The following is an 18,784-nucleotide window of genomic DNA, read 5'->3' on the forward strand; positions in this document are numbered from 1 at the left end:
TTCTCTTACCTTGGACGTGGGGTATCTCTTCACGGCTGCTCCAGCACAGCGCAGCCGCTGCTCCTTACCTTGGACAAGGGATATCTCCTCACGGCTGCCCCTCCTAACCTTTAACATGGTCCTGTGTAAGTTTTGGCGGTTCTGCGGTGGGGTTAATGGTGACCTCCTCTAAGAGGGCTTATGCCATACCCAGATCTGCCATACCCAGAGGCCCTGCCCTTGTGGCAGGCCACTGCTGAATTGCACCTTCGCAGGACACACTCAAACACAGCTCTGGCTGTCTCTGTGGGGTCTCTGGGTTCTGGTGCTCACAAGGGTTGTTTGAGCCCTCTGAGCCTCTCTGGTGGGTAAGGGGTTTGATTCAAAACACAAATTCGCCCCTCCTACTGTCTTGCTGGGGCTTCTCCTTTGTCATTGGAAACAGCTGTAAAGCTATCAATTTCCCTCTAAGTACAAAGGAGAAAAGGAAAGATATAAGCGTCTGAATGCAGAGTTATGATATATCGTGCTATCATTTTGACTCAGGGACAGATACTTTCTAATTCCTCTACTAATTCCTTGTTTGATTAACAGACAACCTGTTGTCCAAATATTTGTGAATTTTTCAGGTGGCTTTCTGTTATTTATTTATTTCTAATTCCGTTTTGGTTTGCTCCATTTTATAAGGAAGTTACCCCAGGATGTGCTCTGTGTCTTTCTTTTGTCCCTGCAGATCTGTTCTCTGCTCTCCACTTTGATTTCTTCCTTAGGAGGCTTTCTGTAGGGTTGCAACTATGGGCTCTCTTTTGCATTTGTCTTTGCTGTTAGGAACCTGAGGGAAGGAGGTGAGGCATATGTAGGCAGGGTGCTGACTCCTCTACTACTCTCTTTGCATGCATGTATGCTCAGTCACTCAGTTGTGTCTGGCTCTTTGCGACCCCCATGGACTGTAGCCCCCCAGGCTCCTCTGTATTTGAGATTTACCTGGCAAGCATACTGGAGTGGGCTGCCATCTACTACTGCAGGGGATATTCTTGATCCAGGGTTCAATCCTGAGTCTCCTGCGTCTCCTGCATTGGCAGGTGGATTGGGTGGCTCAGTTGGTAAAGAATCTCCCTGCAGTGCAGGAGACCCAGGTTTGACCCCTGGGTTCAGAAGATCTCCTGGAGAAGGAAATGGCAACCCACTAAAGTATTCTTGCCTGGGAAACCCCATGGACTCTAGTCTGCCAGGCTCCTCTGTCCATGGGATTCTCCAGGCAAGAATTCTGGAGTGGGTTGCTGTGCCCTCCTCTCCTTACAGGGGCCTTAATCCTAGATGCTCCCCTTGAAGAAAGATCAGCCAAGATGCACCAAAAAGCTTCCTCTTCTTCTGACTTATGATGATTGCTCTGCACACTTGCCTTTTAGGACTAGTCAAGGAATAAACACTACAATTAGTAATCTCTGAATACTATATCCCTTAGGGGTTGTAAATATCCCCTTTACTAAACTTCCTCAAATTACCACAGTTTGAATGTACCATTTGCTTTCTCCAGGACCTGGACTGTTACAGAGAAGGTAGAAGAGATGTTCTCAAGAAGCTACTAGAGGAAACAGGCCATATATTCTACAGCCTGTTGTGAATTGTCTTTAATGGATATGTATCAAATGAGTGAGAAATATTACTGGCTACAGGCATTCCAACATGGGAAAAAGAATTTCAAATAACAAGCCCATTCTAAGTTCCTGTCTGAGTCTGGAATGCTTTTATTTTTCCTAAGCAAGCAAAGCTCTAATCCAAATTGTGAACTAAGAAATTTTCCATAATATTGTAGACTTTAGCGAGGCAATTGAAACATAGGGTGTATTTGGAAAGGCAGAGGTGTAGCATGAATTCACATGCTAAACTGGATTGTTCTTTAATTATTTAATATATATGCTTTGTTTCTCTACACCTATACATTTTCTGAAAAGACTTACAATAGCACTGTGCGACTCATTCCTTCCATCATATAATGAATAAAATTATTAGGAAAACCAGCCACTTAAATTAGTGCTAGGGTAAGATGCTTTGGCTCTGATTCTAGGGAAAGAGATCAAAATTTTCCTGAGAGGTTGGATGGGAACAAAGAGAAATTACAATTACAGCTGACACAAAGAGTCAGGTAGTTGAGCAGTGATATCAGCCTTATATTTGAGAGGAGAATTTTAGTCATCCGATAAGAAAGATTGTGTTTAGCCAATGGCAGAGAAGATTGGTAATATATTGGGAAGTAGAGTACAGGGTAGCATGAATGAAAAGAATTCAGGTAATAGGTTGTGAGAAAAGAAACACTTTTTGAATACTTATTACTACTGAGTACTGTCCAAGAGGCCTCAAAGACCCTTAAATAAATATCAGAAAAGTAGGTAAAGGAATGGTTAAGTGGATGCTTCCATAGACAACATGTAAATTTCTACACAGCAGCATTTATGGGCTGAAATGAAATGAATCTCAGGCTCCCAGATGTTGAAACTACAGAGGGTTAAGTTTCAAGGGTGAAGAGGAAAACACATATGTGAGTGATAAATGTGTGTGTCTTTTTTTTTTTTTTGAAAATGCATTGAAATGTGGACCCAAGCAAATGAGTTCTGACTTTGTTAACCATTGTGAAGCAAAAGCATGAATACGTTGGGTAAGCTAATACTTTTGAATCCTTTAAAACTTAGTTGACTTTTTTTTTTTTTTTTTGAGAAGAAAAGGTGAGTATTGTGAGGGGGAGTGGCCTAAAAAGAGGATGGGTAGATTTAGACTTAGCTTTTCCTTTGTGTATAATGAAGTTCACCTTTGGTCTCATATTGCATCTCCCTCTCAAACATCCAAAAGCTTCCAGTTAATCAGCCCCATCCTTCTTGAAAGGGAATTAAGGACTACCTGTTGTTATCCAGGTGTGTCCCTCAGAGATCTTAATATAGACCCCTTATACACTCAGAGACATTTAAAAAAGAAAACTTCCAGGTGCCTTTTATTGATGAAGATAAGTCTGAGAGCTTTGAAATACTACTTTAATAAAAACCATTGATTATATAAATTAAACCACTTTCTATTACAGACATTGTAACAATTTTTCTAGTTCCATTTTAATAATAATCTCCCTTTTCACATTGATCTGCTATGCTACTTGTATGATCTTTCAAAATTACATGTGTGTTGGTCTTCTTATGGGTTTTCTAATCTTAACATTTGTGAGTTTGTTTACTTTTGCTTTAATATACTCTTAACTATTGAAGTTTCATCATAAATCCTGATATATGCTGAGATATACTCTCTCTTGTCTGTCTTTAGACATGTCTTGATTATTGTTGACTTTTTATACTCCCATAGAAGTTTAAAACTCAGCCTCATCCAAGTCTGGTTGTCTTTGATTGGAGTTGCATTGAGTCTATAAGCAATTTGGGATGAATTGACTTCTATGTATGTTTCTATCACAAACATGATGTCTACAAGTCTTTCTTGAATGTTTCTCAGTGGAATTTTAATTTATTTGTTAATAGTTCTTTTTTCTTTTAATTATTTGGCTGCACCAGGTCTTAGCTGCAGCATGTGGGATCTAGTTCCCTAACCAAGGATGGAACTTGAGCCCTCTGCATTAGGAGCCAGAGTCTAGCCTCTGGACCACCTCAGTGGAATTTTGTGATTATTTTTTGCTCTTGGACCTTATACATCTTTGGTTAGATTTATTCCTAAATATTTTACAGTTACTTGCTATGTTAATATCTTTATTTAAAAAATTACATTTTCTTATTATTTGCTACTATATAGAAATACAGGGGCTTTCCAGGTGGCGCTAGTGGAAAAGAACCTGCCTGCCAATGCAGGAGACGTAAGAGACCCAGGTTTGATCCCTGGGTCAGGAAGATCCCTTGCAGAAGGGCACGGCAACCCATTCCAGTATTCTTGCCTGGAGAATCCCGTGGACAGAGGAACCTGGCAGGTTACAGTCCATAGGCTCCCAGAGAGAGCTGGACACGACTGAAACGATTTACCATGCAGGACATAGAAATACAATAGAATTTTTTATTTTGCACTTTTAAAACTGTTCAATTCTCTTATTATAATAATTATATTTTTATATATTTTATATTTTTATAATAATTCTCTTGATTCTTTAGGATTTTCCATGTGAACAATCATGTTGTCTGCAAATAAGAACAGTTTTTTTCTTCCTTTCCAACCTAGTCTTATACTTTACTTCTTTTTCTGATATTATTCCACTGGCTAGGAAATTGAATATCTGTTTCTCACCATACAAAACAAACAACCTCAGATGCATTGAAGACTCAGATATTAAGTGGTAACATTTTCTTAGATAATAGAGGTGATACAGGAGTAGGAAACATTTTATTCCACAGGATATCAAAACTACTAACCATAAAGGAAAAGACAGATCAATTTTAAAATGAGAACTTCTGGTAATCAAAAGATAGCTTGATGAAAGTGTAAAAAAAAAAAGCTATAAATAGGAAAAAAGTATATTGTCATACACACAATTGACAAAAGAAAGTCACTACCTCCTTAGTGGATAAAGTGAAAGTGAAAGTGAAGTTGCTCAGTCCTGTCTTTGCGACCCCATGGACTGTAGCCTGCTAGGCTCCTCCAACCATGGGATTTTCCAGGCAAGAGTACTGCAGTGGGTTGCCATTTCCTTCTTCTTCCCATCCCAGGGATCAAACCCTGGTCCCCTGCACTGCAGGCAGACTCTTTACCGTCTGAGCCACCAGGGAAGCCCTTAGTGGATAAAGAGTTTCTACAATACAATATTAAAATGGGAAAACAATCATTTCACAGAAGAAAAGATATTCATGACCAGTAACCATATTCAGTGATAATCAGCTTCATCAGTGATGAGGGAAATGCAAAATAAGACCATAATGACAAAACACATTTTGCTGATTTCATTGATTAAAATTTTACATGTCTAAAGATACCAAGTATTGAGTATGCAGATCAATAAGATTGCCTGTAAATTGCTGATAGGAGTGTAAATTGGTATAACATTGGGAAAATAAGGTATTGTCTTGGAAACCCAAACACTTACACATCTTAATAAATGAGCAATTCAATTTTCTGGTGTATACCCAAGAGGAATAGTTGCACAAGATCAATATAAGATGTAAATAAAAACTTTCACATCATCATTGTTCATAATAGTAAAAATCTGAGAGCAGCCTTAAGAGCTATAGTAATTAAATCATAGCATACTCAAGCAGTGAATTACAGAGTAGTGAACTGAATCAGGGGCTTCCCAGGTGGTGCTAGTGGTAAAGAACCTGCCTGTCAATGCAGGAGACATAAGAGATGCGGGTTCAATCTCTGCGTTGGGAAGATCCCCTGGGGAAGGGCATGGCAATCCACTCCAGTATTCTTGCCTGGAGAATCACATGGACAGAGGAGCCTGGCAGGCCATAGTCCATAGGGATGCAAAGAGTTGGACGTGACTGAAATGACTTAGCACACACACATGTACTGAATCAACCCCATGTATTAACTGAGATATGAATGAATCTTACTAATTTAATGGAGATGAAAACTACCAAATCCCAAAATATTGTACTCAGGCTAATATTCTACAAAATTCAAAAACAAGTGAAAGTAAGTAATGTATTATTTAAGCATACATATGTATTTCTAAAACTATTAAATATTAAAGGGAATAATTAGTACAAAAGTTGGGATTATATTTGAGGTAGGAGAGACAGGAGAACAGGATTGGGGGGAGCATATAGATAAAAGCTACTGTCAGAGTTTTACTATATTGGGTTGCACGGGACACTCTTGAATGTTTTTTTATTACTAAAATTCATAAATGAAATAAATAAATTAATGTCAAGTGTGGATCACTGAAGATTATCATGACCTGAGGATTATAATTAATCTAATTCTGCACACATGAGGTTCTTTTAAATCATATACAACAGGTACACTTATGAGCTGCACTTAATTACTGTGCACAACCTCTCAGGGAGAAGAGTCTAAGGATAAGAAGGGAAGCACTTCAGTGAAAATGCACTGTTGCCCAAATAAATACACTCTTTCCCAAGAAAACTTTGTGTTTTTCTTCATCATTGTTATGTAGAGATTAGCCAAAATTATCTACTTCCTATTCAGGGGATCACAGAATTTGATATTAATATGGACCGTAGACTTCATCCAACTCTGATGATTAAAAAGATTCTGATTTTTTAAAAATAGCTGCTTGAATTATGTGACCTTTTCTTTTAACCTACCTATTATAATGTTCTTTTCTTAGACTCATCTTCTCTGTTTTTTCAGAGTTTTAGTCTTATGGCAATATATAATTTACATTTCCACCTAAGAATGTGATGATACTACCTTATGGCTTCCCTGATTACTTTCATTAGTAAGGCTCTGCTGCTGCTGCTGCTAAGTCACTTCAGTCGTGTCCGACTCTTAGCGACCCCATGGACGGCAGCCCACCAGGCTCCTCTGTCCCTGGGATTTTTCCAGGCAAGAGTACTGGAGTGGGGTGGCATTGCCTTCTAGTGTGTATATTTTCCTGGTTAAAGTATAAGCCTCAACCCCTTTTTCCCTGAAGCATCTGTCAGGGCTCTAGGACAGGGGTTCCCAACCTCAGGGACCAAACACATGATAATCTGAGGTGGAGCTGAAGTAATAATAGAAATAAAGTACACAGTAAATGTAATGCACTTGACTCATCCCAAAACCATCCCCTCCACCCTGGTCTGTGGAAAAATTTCCTTCCATGAAACTGTTCCCTGGTGCCAAAAAGGTTGGGGATGGTTGCCCTAAAGCACTTGTCAAAATCACATTGGTGGGTAGGGGAAGGGGAGGGTTAGGGGAGGGGACAAGGCATAAGGGAGAGAGTAAAGGGTGTTGAGGTGGAAAGTTATGAATGAAAAAATTGAAACAGAAAACGGTTGCCTTAAATCACTCATTTGATTCATCGATTAATTCAAAGGAATACTGTGGTGACTAGAAATGGGCTAGCCAGAGCCCATTTCTCCGGGATTTGGGCAAAATGCACTTCCTATTTCATCCTACTGCTCTTTACCAGGTACTTGTGCCCAGAGAGGGAGCCAGCTTTTTTTTTTCTTCTTCTTCTTTTTTTCCTGTTTTATTTATAGCTAGAAGTTTAAAGTTTCTAATGCCTCCCCTCTTTATACCTGAGATTCCACTCCACAGGAGAGATGTCCGGTCACTTCTGACAGAGTTGATAAGGACTTCTGCTCACCACACGAAAGACCAGTACATCGGGAGGCAAGTTCCTGGGGCAGGAATAACGACTTTAATCAGAAAGCCATCAGCCTGAGAGGTCACGGCACTAATGCCTCAAAGAACCAGCTTTTCCCGGTCAGAATTCCGGTTCCTTTTACACAGAGGATGAGGAAGGGGCGGGCAACCACTGTGATGCTGACCAACCATTGGCTGAGCCTGCTAGTGGCCCCGCCCTAACGGCCACCCTAGTGGCCCCGCCTTAATGGCTGCACCTTAACGGTTCCTGTGCCAGCCCCGCCCCTAGGCCAGTCTCTTCACAGCAAGAAAGGAAGTGCGAGCTGGCTTCTTGTTGCCAATGGACACCAGAAGGATTTTCACTGGGTGCTATACTCGGGGTGCTCACGGAGCTCTCAGAGCCACCAGCATCACTGCCAGTGTTGAAAGGAGGGGCCTGTGGCAGGTGAAATATGGGGGAGAGGTGGTAGACAGAAAACAGAACTGTTGTGAAATTGTGGAGACAGAATATATATATATATATATATATATATATATATTTTTTTTTTTTTTTAAATCTCCCCACCAAGTCTTTTTGTTTTTTCCCCAAAAGCAGTTTTGTCTAGAGAAAATCCTCTGTCCTTGGAATTTTCCAGGCGAGAATACTGGACTGGGTTGCCATTCTCTTCTCCCGGGGATCTTCCCAACCCAGAGATCGAACCCCGGTCTTCTGCATTGCAGGCGGCTTCTTCACCATCTGAGCCACCAGGGAAGCCCCGAGAAAAACCCCAGTGCCCTGCATTTGTGACAAAATCATCTCCTAGGACAGATCCCAGGAGAAAACGGTGAGATCCAGAACTCCTACCACCAGTAGAGTTTTCTGAAATATAAAGTTTATCAGATGTAATGTATTTAGAAGAAAAATGCAATTGTTTTCAGAACTTTGACTGAAAGAGCCCAAAGTCTGAGCAGAAAACAATGTCTGCTGACAGCCACCAGATCAGATCAGGAAGGGGCTGTGGATACAAGAGACCCCTTTCACCAGGAGTTGATGGTGGTGGCACTTTCTTTTCCCAGGCTGCCCACGCACACCACTCTGGGTTCCTGGTCACCGTCAGGAAGCACTCTCCCCAAAATCCACAACTGTTATCAGCATGCTCCCTCCTCCAAGCACCCTCCCCACCTCTAGTGCCCGGGCTCCCCATGACCCCACGACGAGCCTATTCCTTCCCCTTTAGCCTAAGATTCATCTAAGAAACGGTTACCTAGAATGTTTAATCTTATCATGTAGTCCCTGGAACTTGTTTTCTTTGAACTGTGTCTGAACCGTTGGTTTCTTTGCAGTCTGCCTTTTAATTAGACTCCTACTGCATCTATGAAAGTCCTCCCCAGACTGACTAATCAAGTGCACCAGGAAACTGAAATTCCATCATAAAACAGTTACTAATGTGCAGGAGTGGGAGGGGGGATGATTCAATTGCTGTTTTATTACCCAAATTGACAAAGATTGGTGATGGAGAGTGTGCTCACTGGAGTCGCGTGGCAACACGCTCGTCTAATTAATGAAGTGACAGCCTTATGCTGTGAAGTAGCAAAAGGACTTGACAAGACTCATGGCTTTTCTCATTGACTCGAACAGCTGGAATGGTGTTTCCTAACGTTTTCACAAGATTTGGCAGTAATATATTACCCTTGTCACTCTTGAAGAGGAGCAAGGGGCGGTTAAATTTTTTCCTCACTGTCGTGTATCCCAACAGGAAGACAGAGATGAGTGCTGACCACCCCACCCCACCTGCCCCCACCATCTACCTACCAATGCCCACCCCACCATTCATACTACCGTCAGATATCTCCACTGTCAATCTTGCCTTTTTGGTATCTTTTCTGGGAGAAAGATGGAAAAACCAACTGGGAACTTACATTAATTTTTCCAGAGAGAAAAAGAAATAAAAACATAAGGCCCTGATGCACAGTTTGCTAATGATTCTGAATTCATAAACCGATAGGATAGAAAACAGAAAACTGGGACTTACTGTGAATTAATCACATATGAATACTATTGATGAATATTTTCAGTGACTAAGGGCTGTATCTTTATCAGAAAAAAATGCATGTGATTTAATCTTTTTCAGGTTTTTTTTTTTTTTTAAAGTATCTGTTGCCTGGCTACTTCTGTTGTTTGGTCAAATATTTGGGCCTCTGTGTGTTTGATTCTGCTCAGATAAGCAAAGGGGACCAGATGGATTTGAGAACCGTTTCTCTCTTGAGTCTGGAGAGTCCTCTGGAGATCAGATGAAAAACAGCCTGCTCATTTGTGCAATTGCAAAGTTCCAGAAAAACAGCTCACATGGTACTACAAAGGCAATCATACTTCTGATATTTCAGCTGTTTAATTCTTTTCATATTCCCCTCCAAATATCCTCTTAAAAAGGGGAGGGGAGCTGTCTTTCTCTTATATGTTTTCTTGCTTGACACGGGTAGGTCCAGATTCAGGTCTAAAGCGGATCTAATCCCAAGGTTATTACGTGTGTGAAGTTTAGTCCTGAAAACTAACATTTTGGGGGAAGGTAAATGATTATAAATGTAAATTTCAGCTCCCGGTGGAGCTACTTGGTTGGGAAGGATTTCTGGGGTTGGCACAGCTCAGTGGTAATTATTGAGACTTGAACATAGTTTTTGTTTCAAGGGGAAAGACATTTGGCAGCAGATCCCGCAGTCTCTAAAAGGCCACATCGTTTTTTTCCCAGGGATGCCAAAACCTCTAATTTCCATACTTAAAATGTTAATGGTCTTTGCTCACCCATATCCTGGTGCCCACTGACTTTGTGGAACAGGTATGGCTTTTTTCTGGATCGCTCTCATCACGGGAAACCACAGAGCCTTCAACCTGGCAGGATTTCCCTGGGTGCCAGTATATCATTTAGGCCAGTCCATGTCGGACGGCTTTCAAATCTCCACAGCCAAACTCGTGTTTCACTTGAAGGGATAAAACAGAGTTATTCAAGCAAATGATATCTAAGCTTTTTGTACAATTCATGGAAAAAATTCATCACCTTTTTTTTCTTGAGGAGCAACAAAAACAGTATATTTAATTATCTGATATGTGCCAAGTGTTATGCTAACCAATGCAGAGAGATCCTGAACTGGAAGACACAGCTTTTGACTTTTAAAGGTGTGAGATTCCTTTGGATAATAATACATGTTCAAAACCAGCAGGGTGTGATCCCAAGGCTCTACCAGAGCTGTCAAAATTGTGTGTGTAAATACACACACACATATATATATATATAATTCTCTCAGAATTATAGTGCATTCATTCTTCCAACATACACTGTGCTGCTATCAAAGGGAAAAGGGGAGGAGGGATAAATTAGGAGTTTGGGATTAACACACTACTATATAAAATTTTAAAAATCTATAAAATCTGTAAAATACCATATATAAAATAAGGGGCTTTCCAGGTGGCTCAGTGGTAAAGAATAGCCTAATAATGCAGGAGACTCAGGAGACGCAGACAGGAGACTCAGGAGACACAGGCTCAATTCTGGATTGGGAAGAATCCCCTGGAGAAAGAAATGGCAACCCACTCCAGTATTCTTACCTGGGAAATCCCATGGATAGAGGAGCCTGGCAGACTATAGTCCATGGAGTCACAAAAGAGTCAGACATGACTTAGTGACTAAAACAACAAGAAAGGTGATTAATATACTGTCTTTATGCTCATGGAGCACACAGACAATGCAGAAAACATTAAACACACAGATCATTTTTAGCAAATATTTATTGAGTAATTATTATCAGCCAGGCCCTATGCTGTGTGATAGAGATGGAAGACTATGACACTTATTATGGATCTTGCCTTTTATGGAGTTTGCAGTCATGCACTCATTTATAAGAACAATTAACAGGGTTAAGTACACAGGTAAAATATAAAATCAACTATGTTCAAATCTTAGTTTTTCAATGAACTACCAATAAATCTAGGTATTTTTTTTTTCTCTTTAACATTTTTAATGTGGACCATTTTTGAAGTCTGTATTGAATTTGCATCAGTATTGCTTCTGTTTTATGCCCTGGTTTTTTGGCCTTGAGGCATGTGGGCTCTTAACTCCCCAACCAGGGGTTGAATCTATAACCCCTTCATTGGAAGGCAAAGTCTTAACCACTGGACCACCAGGGAAGTCCCCTAGACACATTTCTAAACCCCTCTATGCCTTACTTTCTTCTTCTGGAAAATAGGAGTAACAGTACATACCACATACATTTTGTAGTGATTAAAATAAGGAAAACAAGTACCACACTTAATTTCAGTGTCTTCAGTATCACAGATGTTCAAGTAATAGTGGTTATTTGTGGATATAAATGGGTTTCTTTTAAAGGCAAGTGACGGTAGTATGTAGGTGGGGCAGCCAAGCCAGATGAGGGTACAGATGACCTGAACTGCACGTGAAGGATGAGTAGAATTAGGGACTCCCCGGGTGGTCCAGTGGTTAAGACTCTGTGCATCCACTACAGGGTCTACAGGTTCAATGCCTGGTCAGGAAACTAAGATCCCATTTCCCTCACACCATTAGCACAACCAAAAAAAAAAAAAAGTAGGAGTTAGGGGAAGGAGGAGCAGTTATGCAAAAGCACAGAGGTCTGAGGAAGCAGCATGTTGCCCTAGGCCTAGAGGATAGAGTGCCAAGGGTGGGGGATGTAGTGGTGAAGAATTAGGTTGAACAGGAAAGCCAAGATCTGACCATGAGGGCCTAGAATGTCTTAGTAAGAGGAATGAATTCGTATATTGAAGACAATGAGAAATCATTGGATAGTAATTAGAGGAGCATTTCTCGAAGGAAAAGGTGCTTGAACTAAACACTGATTGATGGGTAGGATTCAAAACTGATGGAAACAAAGACTTGGGACACAGGGAGGGGAGAAGCAGGAATACAGACCTCAGGGGCAGAAGTGAACTTAACACTTAGAGGACTCATTCAGCTGCCAGGTGCTTCCGAGCAAACTTAGGAGACTGTTGTTTTAACTGATGATTCCAGAAGGGGTTTAGGGTTATGGCAACTAAGAGAGTGGCTGGCATCAACCCTAGTATATTACCTTCTTTAGATTGTTTATAGTCACATGGCCGTCTATCTTTAGGTTCTTTCTTTTATTTTTGGAAATAGGGAATATGATCCCTTTCTCATGATTATCATATAGAGATGTTCCATATTTGCCTGTAGAGTCATTGATGCTTTTATATGTTACAGTGAGCATGTCTTTTTGACAACTCCTGCCCAGCACTGAGTATAGATACAGTGTTTCCTAAATTCAAAATCTATCACGTGATTTGGTCTTGCAGGCTGGAGATCAGTATGGATGGTCCAAGCATACATCCCTTGATGATGTGTGTATGTTTCCACAGGGCATCACTGTCTGGGGAAGACATGGATGGACTCAGCTGCTCCTGACTTCATTCTTCAAAACCACCACCTCTGCAGTGGAACAGTTTTCCTTGTAATTTACTCCAAAAGTAAGTTAGTTCTAAAAGAACTTTTTAACTATCATTATTACAGTTAATTTGATTTATTTCATGCAAAGTTGTCTCTATCTCTCTAAGGAATGTTATATACCTTAAAAAACGATTCTGCTTTCCATTTGGTCCCTTTTCCTATTTGACTTGGTCTCTATTTTTTGTAATAATGGTGAGATCTTAGATACGGATTGTTAGCATGGTGTTGGCAAGGATGTCAGGATGTAAAAGTTTATGTTTTTCAACTTTCAATTAATCTGGCCATTTTAACCTTACTTCCTGCCATTGCTGTTCAAGGTGTTCTCCAGCTCCTGAGCTGTGCCTTTGTTCCCCACATGTGTCTGCTTGCTGCTTGCTGCTTTATTTTTCTAACCACCCAGGATCCACCTTTCGCTGCTGTGTGAAGACAATCACCTCTCAGTCACTATTTTCCATCTTCTGAATAATCTGTGACCTCCAGCTCTTTGTCTTTGCAGGTTTATGACTTAGTGGATTCCAGGAGGGAGAAGACATATGTGCGTTTGTTCAATATACCTTTTTAAAGTAGAAGGGTGTGATTGTTAAAGATTTATAGATGTTTGGGTTTAAAATCACAAAATAATTTGTTGATTATGAGTAAAGATAGTCTGAGACTGGTACACTGTATTTAAACTTTTAAAATCTGGAGGTGAAGAAAATGTGAACATCTGAGATGTGCTGGGAATGTGCTCTCTATGGTTTGGAAGCCATAATTGAAATTTATCTTTAGAACAGTCTCTTTGTTCTGGGATAGAATCATCTTGGTTGTATTTCTTATTCATACTGTGTTTCATTTTGTTGTGTTTAGGGTTACTCTAAGTGCTTTTGAAGCAAACAAAAAAGCAAATGCTTTTATTTATTTATTCGTTCATTCCCAACTCGGTGATTCATTCATCTGTTGATTTACTTATACAACAAATGCTTACTGAACCCTCATTCAGTGCCTTGCCTGAATTATATGGAGGGAGGCCAGCATCAGAGCTGTGTGCTTGTTATCATGTTTCATAATGTGAAAAGCTGTGTCAAGAGGTTGGAGGGTGAGGAGAGCTGTGAAGCAGTGGTTCTCCGCCAAGTCCAGTATCCCAACCAGGAAGCATCAGCCACAGCTTCCAGCATCTGGAGGTTGGTTGGAACTGCCAGTACTCAGGGCCCACCCCAGAGACACTGCATGTGAGACTGTGTGGCTGAACACAGCACCTTGGCTCAACTTCCTGTGAGCTTCATGTGATTTCAGTGCATAATAACAGGTAAGAACCACTATTCTAAAAAAAAGAAAAACAGCTTTAATTTTAAAAAGGTCAGTTTCGATATGTGAGCCAGGAAGTAAAGCTGTGTAATATTCTGGGTCCACAAAAAGGGGAGAGGAGATGGTGAAAGCGAGCTCCGAGACAATGGGAATTTCAAAAGTCCATTAAAAAAAATCTATCCTATATTCAGACTTGATTTTTCTATTTAAATAGGGATATGCTACAATGTGTCTGTTGAAGGTTTCTGGGATTATTTTTCAGTTCATTTTATTGTGCTTCGGCACCCATTTGCTGGTTGGATATGGTAATCGGATCCTTATTTTATGGTATTTATGTAAAACTATAGCTACCCCTGATGATGGAGCCAAGGGATCAGCTGTGAAGGTTGTCCCATCACTGTCCGTCTTACCGATGTCATGCTCATGGACAATACTGCTCTCAGTGTCACTCAGATATTCTACTAACATCTTGTAGCTTTTACTTTTCTGGGGTTGTGAGTGTCAGTTAATAATAACTGGGTTGTCTTAGTGATCCTAGGATTTTGCTCCTTTCAGTGATGGCTGACATGGATGAATATTGAATATACCTCCACTGTTCTCTTCCTTGGGTCATTTCCGCCCCCCGCCTGCCCCGCCAAGAAGGCTTCTTCTAAGCTCATGTCCACAGATACCTGGGAACTTGTCCTCAGTCCTCCATTCATGTCCCATTATGCCTCTGTGTCTAGGTTACAGCGGTCACTCTGTTTCAGACATCACTCTGTTGGGTCCAATTGTGTGCAGCGACAGCAACTATAGGTGACGGTGTTCCTTCCTTTGGTGTCTGGGCAGGCAGCATGGCATACGGCAAAGAGTCCTGGACCTAGTGTCAGAGCTGCATCTGACATGTCCTGATTCCTGCAAAGCCATGTGGCCTAGGAAAAAATGTCCATCTCCCGTTGCCATATTTGCAAAATTTTGTCATCTTATCTCTAAGGATCTTCCCCTTCTAACACCCTATGATTCTAGGTACACAGGTCACAATCTGTATAAAAACTTTACTTGGGCTTTTAGCCATGAATATCATGCTTATTGGAGAATCAGAAGTATCAGTGGGTTTGGAGTATAGGGAGGATGTTAATGTGGGAGATTTAATGTCTGTTCTTTACCCCTCCAAATCCCAGAAGCTTTTGTTGAAATCCATTTCCTAGAAACAAACAGCAGGCATCAGGGCCTCACCGTAAGCTCACTGTTGTGTGGGTGGGTTTGGGTTGCTCTGTTGTCACTTCTCTATGGCAAATTCAAATACATCTTCAACCATTAAGATTTTTGTGATCAGAACAAGTCTTTCATTTCCTTTCTCCCATTCTTCAAATGCAAACCACTCCCATCACTTATGGCTGTAAACATATTCTTAAAAATATTGATTATGTGTGTAGTGGTCTTATGTTGCTTATTGTACTGGAGATCCAGTCCTAGGAATTGAGCCTTGTTCATATGGGAGACTGTTCAGCATGGTGTCTAACATATATGTACTACATGTATGGAAGTTTCACTTAATTAATAAATATCTGAGTGTCATGTGGGTAGTGGTCTGTAGGCTGGTCCCAGTCCATGAACTTTTTGTTGCCAATCCATAATGAGAGAAGTATAAAATTTGAGAATAAATGATAGAAACATTTATAATAATTTGACATTGCTGCACCAGCAAAATATGTGATCAATACACTTATTTCACTGAATAGAGCACACGATGTATTTTGTATATTGACCTTTTGTCCTACAAAGTTGATAAAATCACTTATCTTCTCTAGTTTCTTTTTGGTAGATTCATTGGAATTCTTTGTACTCAGTCATGTCATTGGCAAATAAAGAAAGTTTTATTTCTTCCTTTTCAATCTGTGTGTCTTTTGTGTTTCTTTCTCTTTTCACTAAGACCTCAAGGATAATGTTGAATAGAACCAATGATAAGATGGAATATTCTTGCCTCAGTCTCCATCTAGAAAGAAAGCATTCAACCTTTCACGAGTAATTATGTTAGCTATGGCTTTTACCATAGATGTCCATAATCGGATTGAGGACGTTTCCTCCTATTCCAGGTTTACTGAGAAATATTATTGTGAATGGATATTGAATTTTGTCCAGTGCTTTTCCTTGAAATCATCATGTGGTTGTTCTTTTTTGATTGTCAACATAGTGAGTTGCTTGACTGGTTTTCAAATATCAGAAAACAACTTGCCTTCCTGGGCTCAGCCCTGGGTGGCTATGATGCAGATATTTCTGGATTTGATTTGCCAAAATATGTCATGAATTTTTGCATCTATGTTCGTGCGGGATATTGGTTTGTAGTTTCTCTTATTGTATAGCTTTGCCTTTTTTTGAAATTGGGGTACTTTGTGCCTCATAAAATCAGTTGGGGAGTGTTTATTTTCTTCTGTGTTCTGGAAGAGTTTTTGTGTAATTTGTATTATTTTTTTTCCTTGAATGTTAAATAAAATTTAGAGTCTGGAGTTTTCTTTGTGAAATTTTTCAGCTTAGGATTTTAGCTTTTAATACTAAGAATAAGACTATTCATATTTCTTATTTCATGAGCTTTGGCAATTTGTGATTTTTAAAAGGTGCTTGCTCCTTGGAAAAAAAGTTATGACCAACCTAGGCAGCATATGAAAAAGCAGAGACATTACTTTGCCAACAAAGGTCTGTCTTAGTCAAAGCTATGGTTTTTCTAGTAGTCATATATGGATATGAGAGTAGGACTATAAAGAAAGCTGATCACCAAAGAATTGATGCTTTTGAACTATGGTGTTGGAGAAGACTCTTGAGAGTCCATTGGACTGCGAGGAGATCCAACCAGTCCATCCTAAAGGAAATCAGTCCTGAATATTCATTGAAAGGACAGATGCTGAAGCTGAGGCTCCAATACTTTGGCCACCTGATGTGAAGAACTGACTCATTGGGAAAGACCCTGATGCTGGGAAAGACTGAAGGTGAGAGGAGAAGAGGACAACAGAGGATGAGGTGGTTCAATGGCATTAGTGACTCAATGGACATGAGTTTGAGTAAACTCCGGGAGTTGGTGATAGACAGGGAGGCCTGGCATGCTGCAGTCCATGGGGTTGCAAAGAGTCAGACACGACTGAACGATTGAACTGTGCTGAACTGAACTGATTTTTCAGGATTTTTAGTTCAGTTCAGTTCAGTCACTCAGGCATGTCTGACTCTTTGTGACCCCATGGACTGCAGCATGCCAGGCCTCCCTATCCATCAACATCTGACAGAGCTTGCTCAGACTCATGCCCATCGAGTCGGTGATGTCATCCAACCATCTCATTCTCTTGTCCCTTTCTCCTCCAACACTCATCATCGATTGTGTCTGTTTTTTCATAAAGTTATTATCGGACACAACTAAGCAACTTCACTTTCACTTACTATATTTTATAAAATATATTTTGAATATTTTGAGGATCTTATTGATGGTCTCTCTTGCATACTTAATTTTGATTATTCACCTTATCCCTTTTTTCTTGGTTTGTCTGACCCTTGTTTTCAGTTTCTTAAAAAACAACCTATGGTTTAATTGATATCATTATTGTCACTGTGTTTCCTATTTCACTGATTTCTAGTATTATCTTTCTTATTTCCTTTTTCTGCTGTCTTATTTGCTGTACCTCTATTTATTTTTAGTGGTTGCTCTAGTGTTTGCAATGTATATCTTGAACTTATCACAGTCTATTTTCAAGTAAAATTATGTCACTTCAGATCAGATCAGATCAGATCAGTCGCTCAGTCATGTCCGACTCTTTGCGACCCTATGAATTGCAGCACGCCAGGCCTCCCTGTCCATCACCAACTCCCAGAGTTCACTCAAACTCATGTCCATCGAGTCAGTGATGCCATCCAGCCATCTCATCCTCTGTCATCCCCTTCTCCTCCTGCCCCCAATCCCTCCCAGCATCAGAGTCTTTTCCAGTGGGTCAACTCTTCGCATGAGGTAGCCAAAGTACTGGAGTTTCAGCTTTAGCATCATTCCTTCCAAAGAAATCCCAGGGCTGATCTCCTTCAGAATGGACTGGTTGGATCTCATTGCAGTCCAAGGGACTCTCAAGAGTCTTCTCCAACACCACAGTTCAAAAGCATCAATTCTTTGGCGCTCAGCCTTCTTCGCAGTCCAACTCTCACATCCATACATGACCACAGAAAAATCATAGCCTTGACTAGACGAACCTTTGTTGGCAAAGTAATGTCTCTGCTTTTGAATATGCTATCTAGGTTGGTCATAACTTTCCTTCCAAGGAGTAAGCATCTTTTAATTTCATGGCTGCAGTCACCATCTGTAGTGATTTTGGAGCCCAGAAAAATAAAGTCTGACACTGTTTCCACTGTTTCCCCATCTATTTCCCATGAAGTGGTGGGACCGGATGCCATGATCTTCATTTTCTGAATGTTGAGCTTTAAGCCAACTTTTTCACTCTCCACTTTCACTTTCATCAAGAGGCTTTTGAGTTCTTCTTCACTTTCTGCCATAAGGGTGGTGTCATCTGCATATCTGAGGTTACTGATATTTCTCCCAGCAATCTTGATTCCAGCTTGTGTTTCTTCCAGTCCAGCGTTTCTCATGATGTACTTTGCATATAAGTTAAATAAACAGGGTGACAAAAACCTTAAAATTATGAACTTATATGTGCTCTATATTTTAATATACACATGTATAAATCCCATGATCTATTGTTGCTTTCATGTAAGTGGTCAGTTACCTTTCAAAGAGATTTAGTTTTGAGAATTTTATTTTTATATTAGCCTATACTTCTGGAACTCTGTTTCTTTGAGTAGATACAAATTTATAT

At 40.2% G+C, this 18,784-nt stretch overlaps 2 long non-coding RNA genes across 2 annotated transcripts in view; one reads left to right on the forward strand and one right to left on the reverse strand.

Annotated features, from left to right (window-relative positions):
- Window positions 1-7,350, reverse strand: part of LOC133239984 (uncharacterized) — a 44,080-nt gene extending 36,730 nt beyond the window's left edge. The window contains exon 1 of the long non-coding RNA XR_009734064.1: window positions 7,146-7,350. This is a non-coding gene — a long non-coding RNA (uncharacterized LOC133239984). The remainder of the gene's footprint in view (window positions 1-7,145) is intronic.
- Window positions 7,351-7,409: 59 nt separating this feature from the next.
- LOC133239983 (uncharacterized) overlaps window positions 7,410-18,784 on the forward strand; it is a 131,042-nt gene continuing 119,667 nt past the window's right edge. The window contains exons 1-2 of the long non-coding RNA XR_009734063.1: window positions 7,410-7,657; window positions 12,593-12,700. This is a non-coding gene — a long non-coding RNA (uncharacterized LOC133239983). The remainder of the gene's footprint in view (window positions 7,658-12,592; window positions 12,701-18,784) is intronic.

This window comes from Bos javanicus, chromosome 27 (assembly GCF_032452875.1).
Source record: "Bos javanicus breed banteng chromosome 27, ARS-OSU_banteng_1.0, whole genome shotgun sequence".
NCBI lineage: Eukaryota > Metazoa > Chordata > Mammalia > Artiodactyla > Bovidae > Bos > Bos javanicus.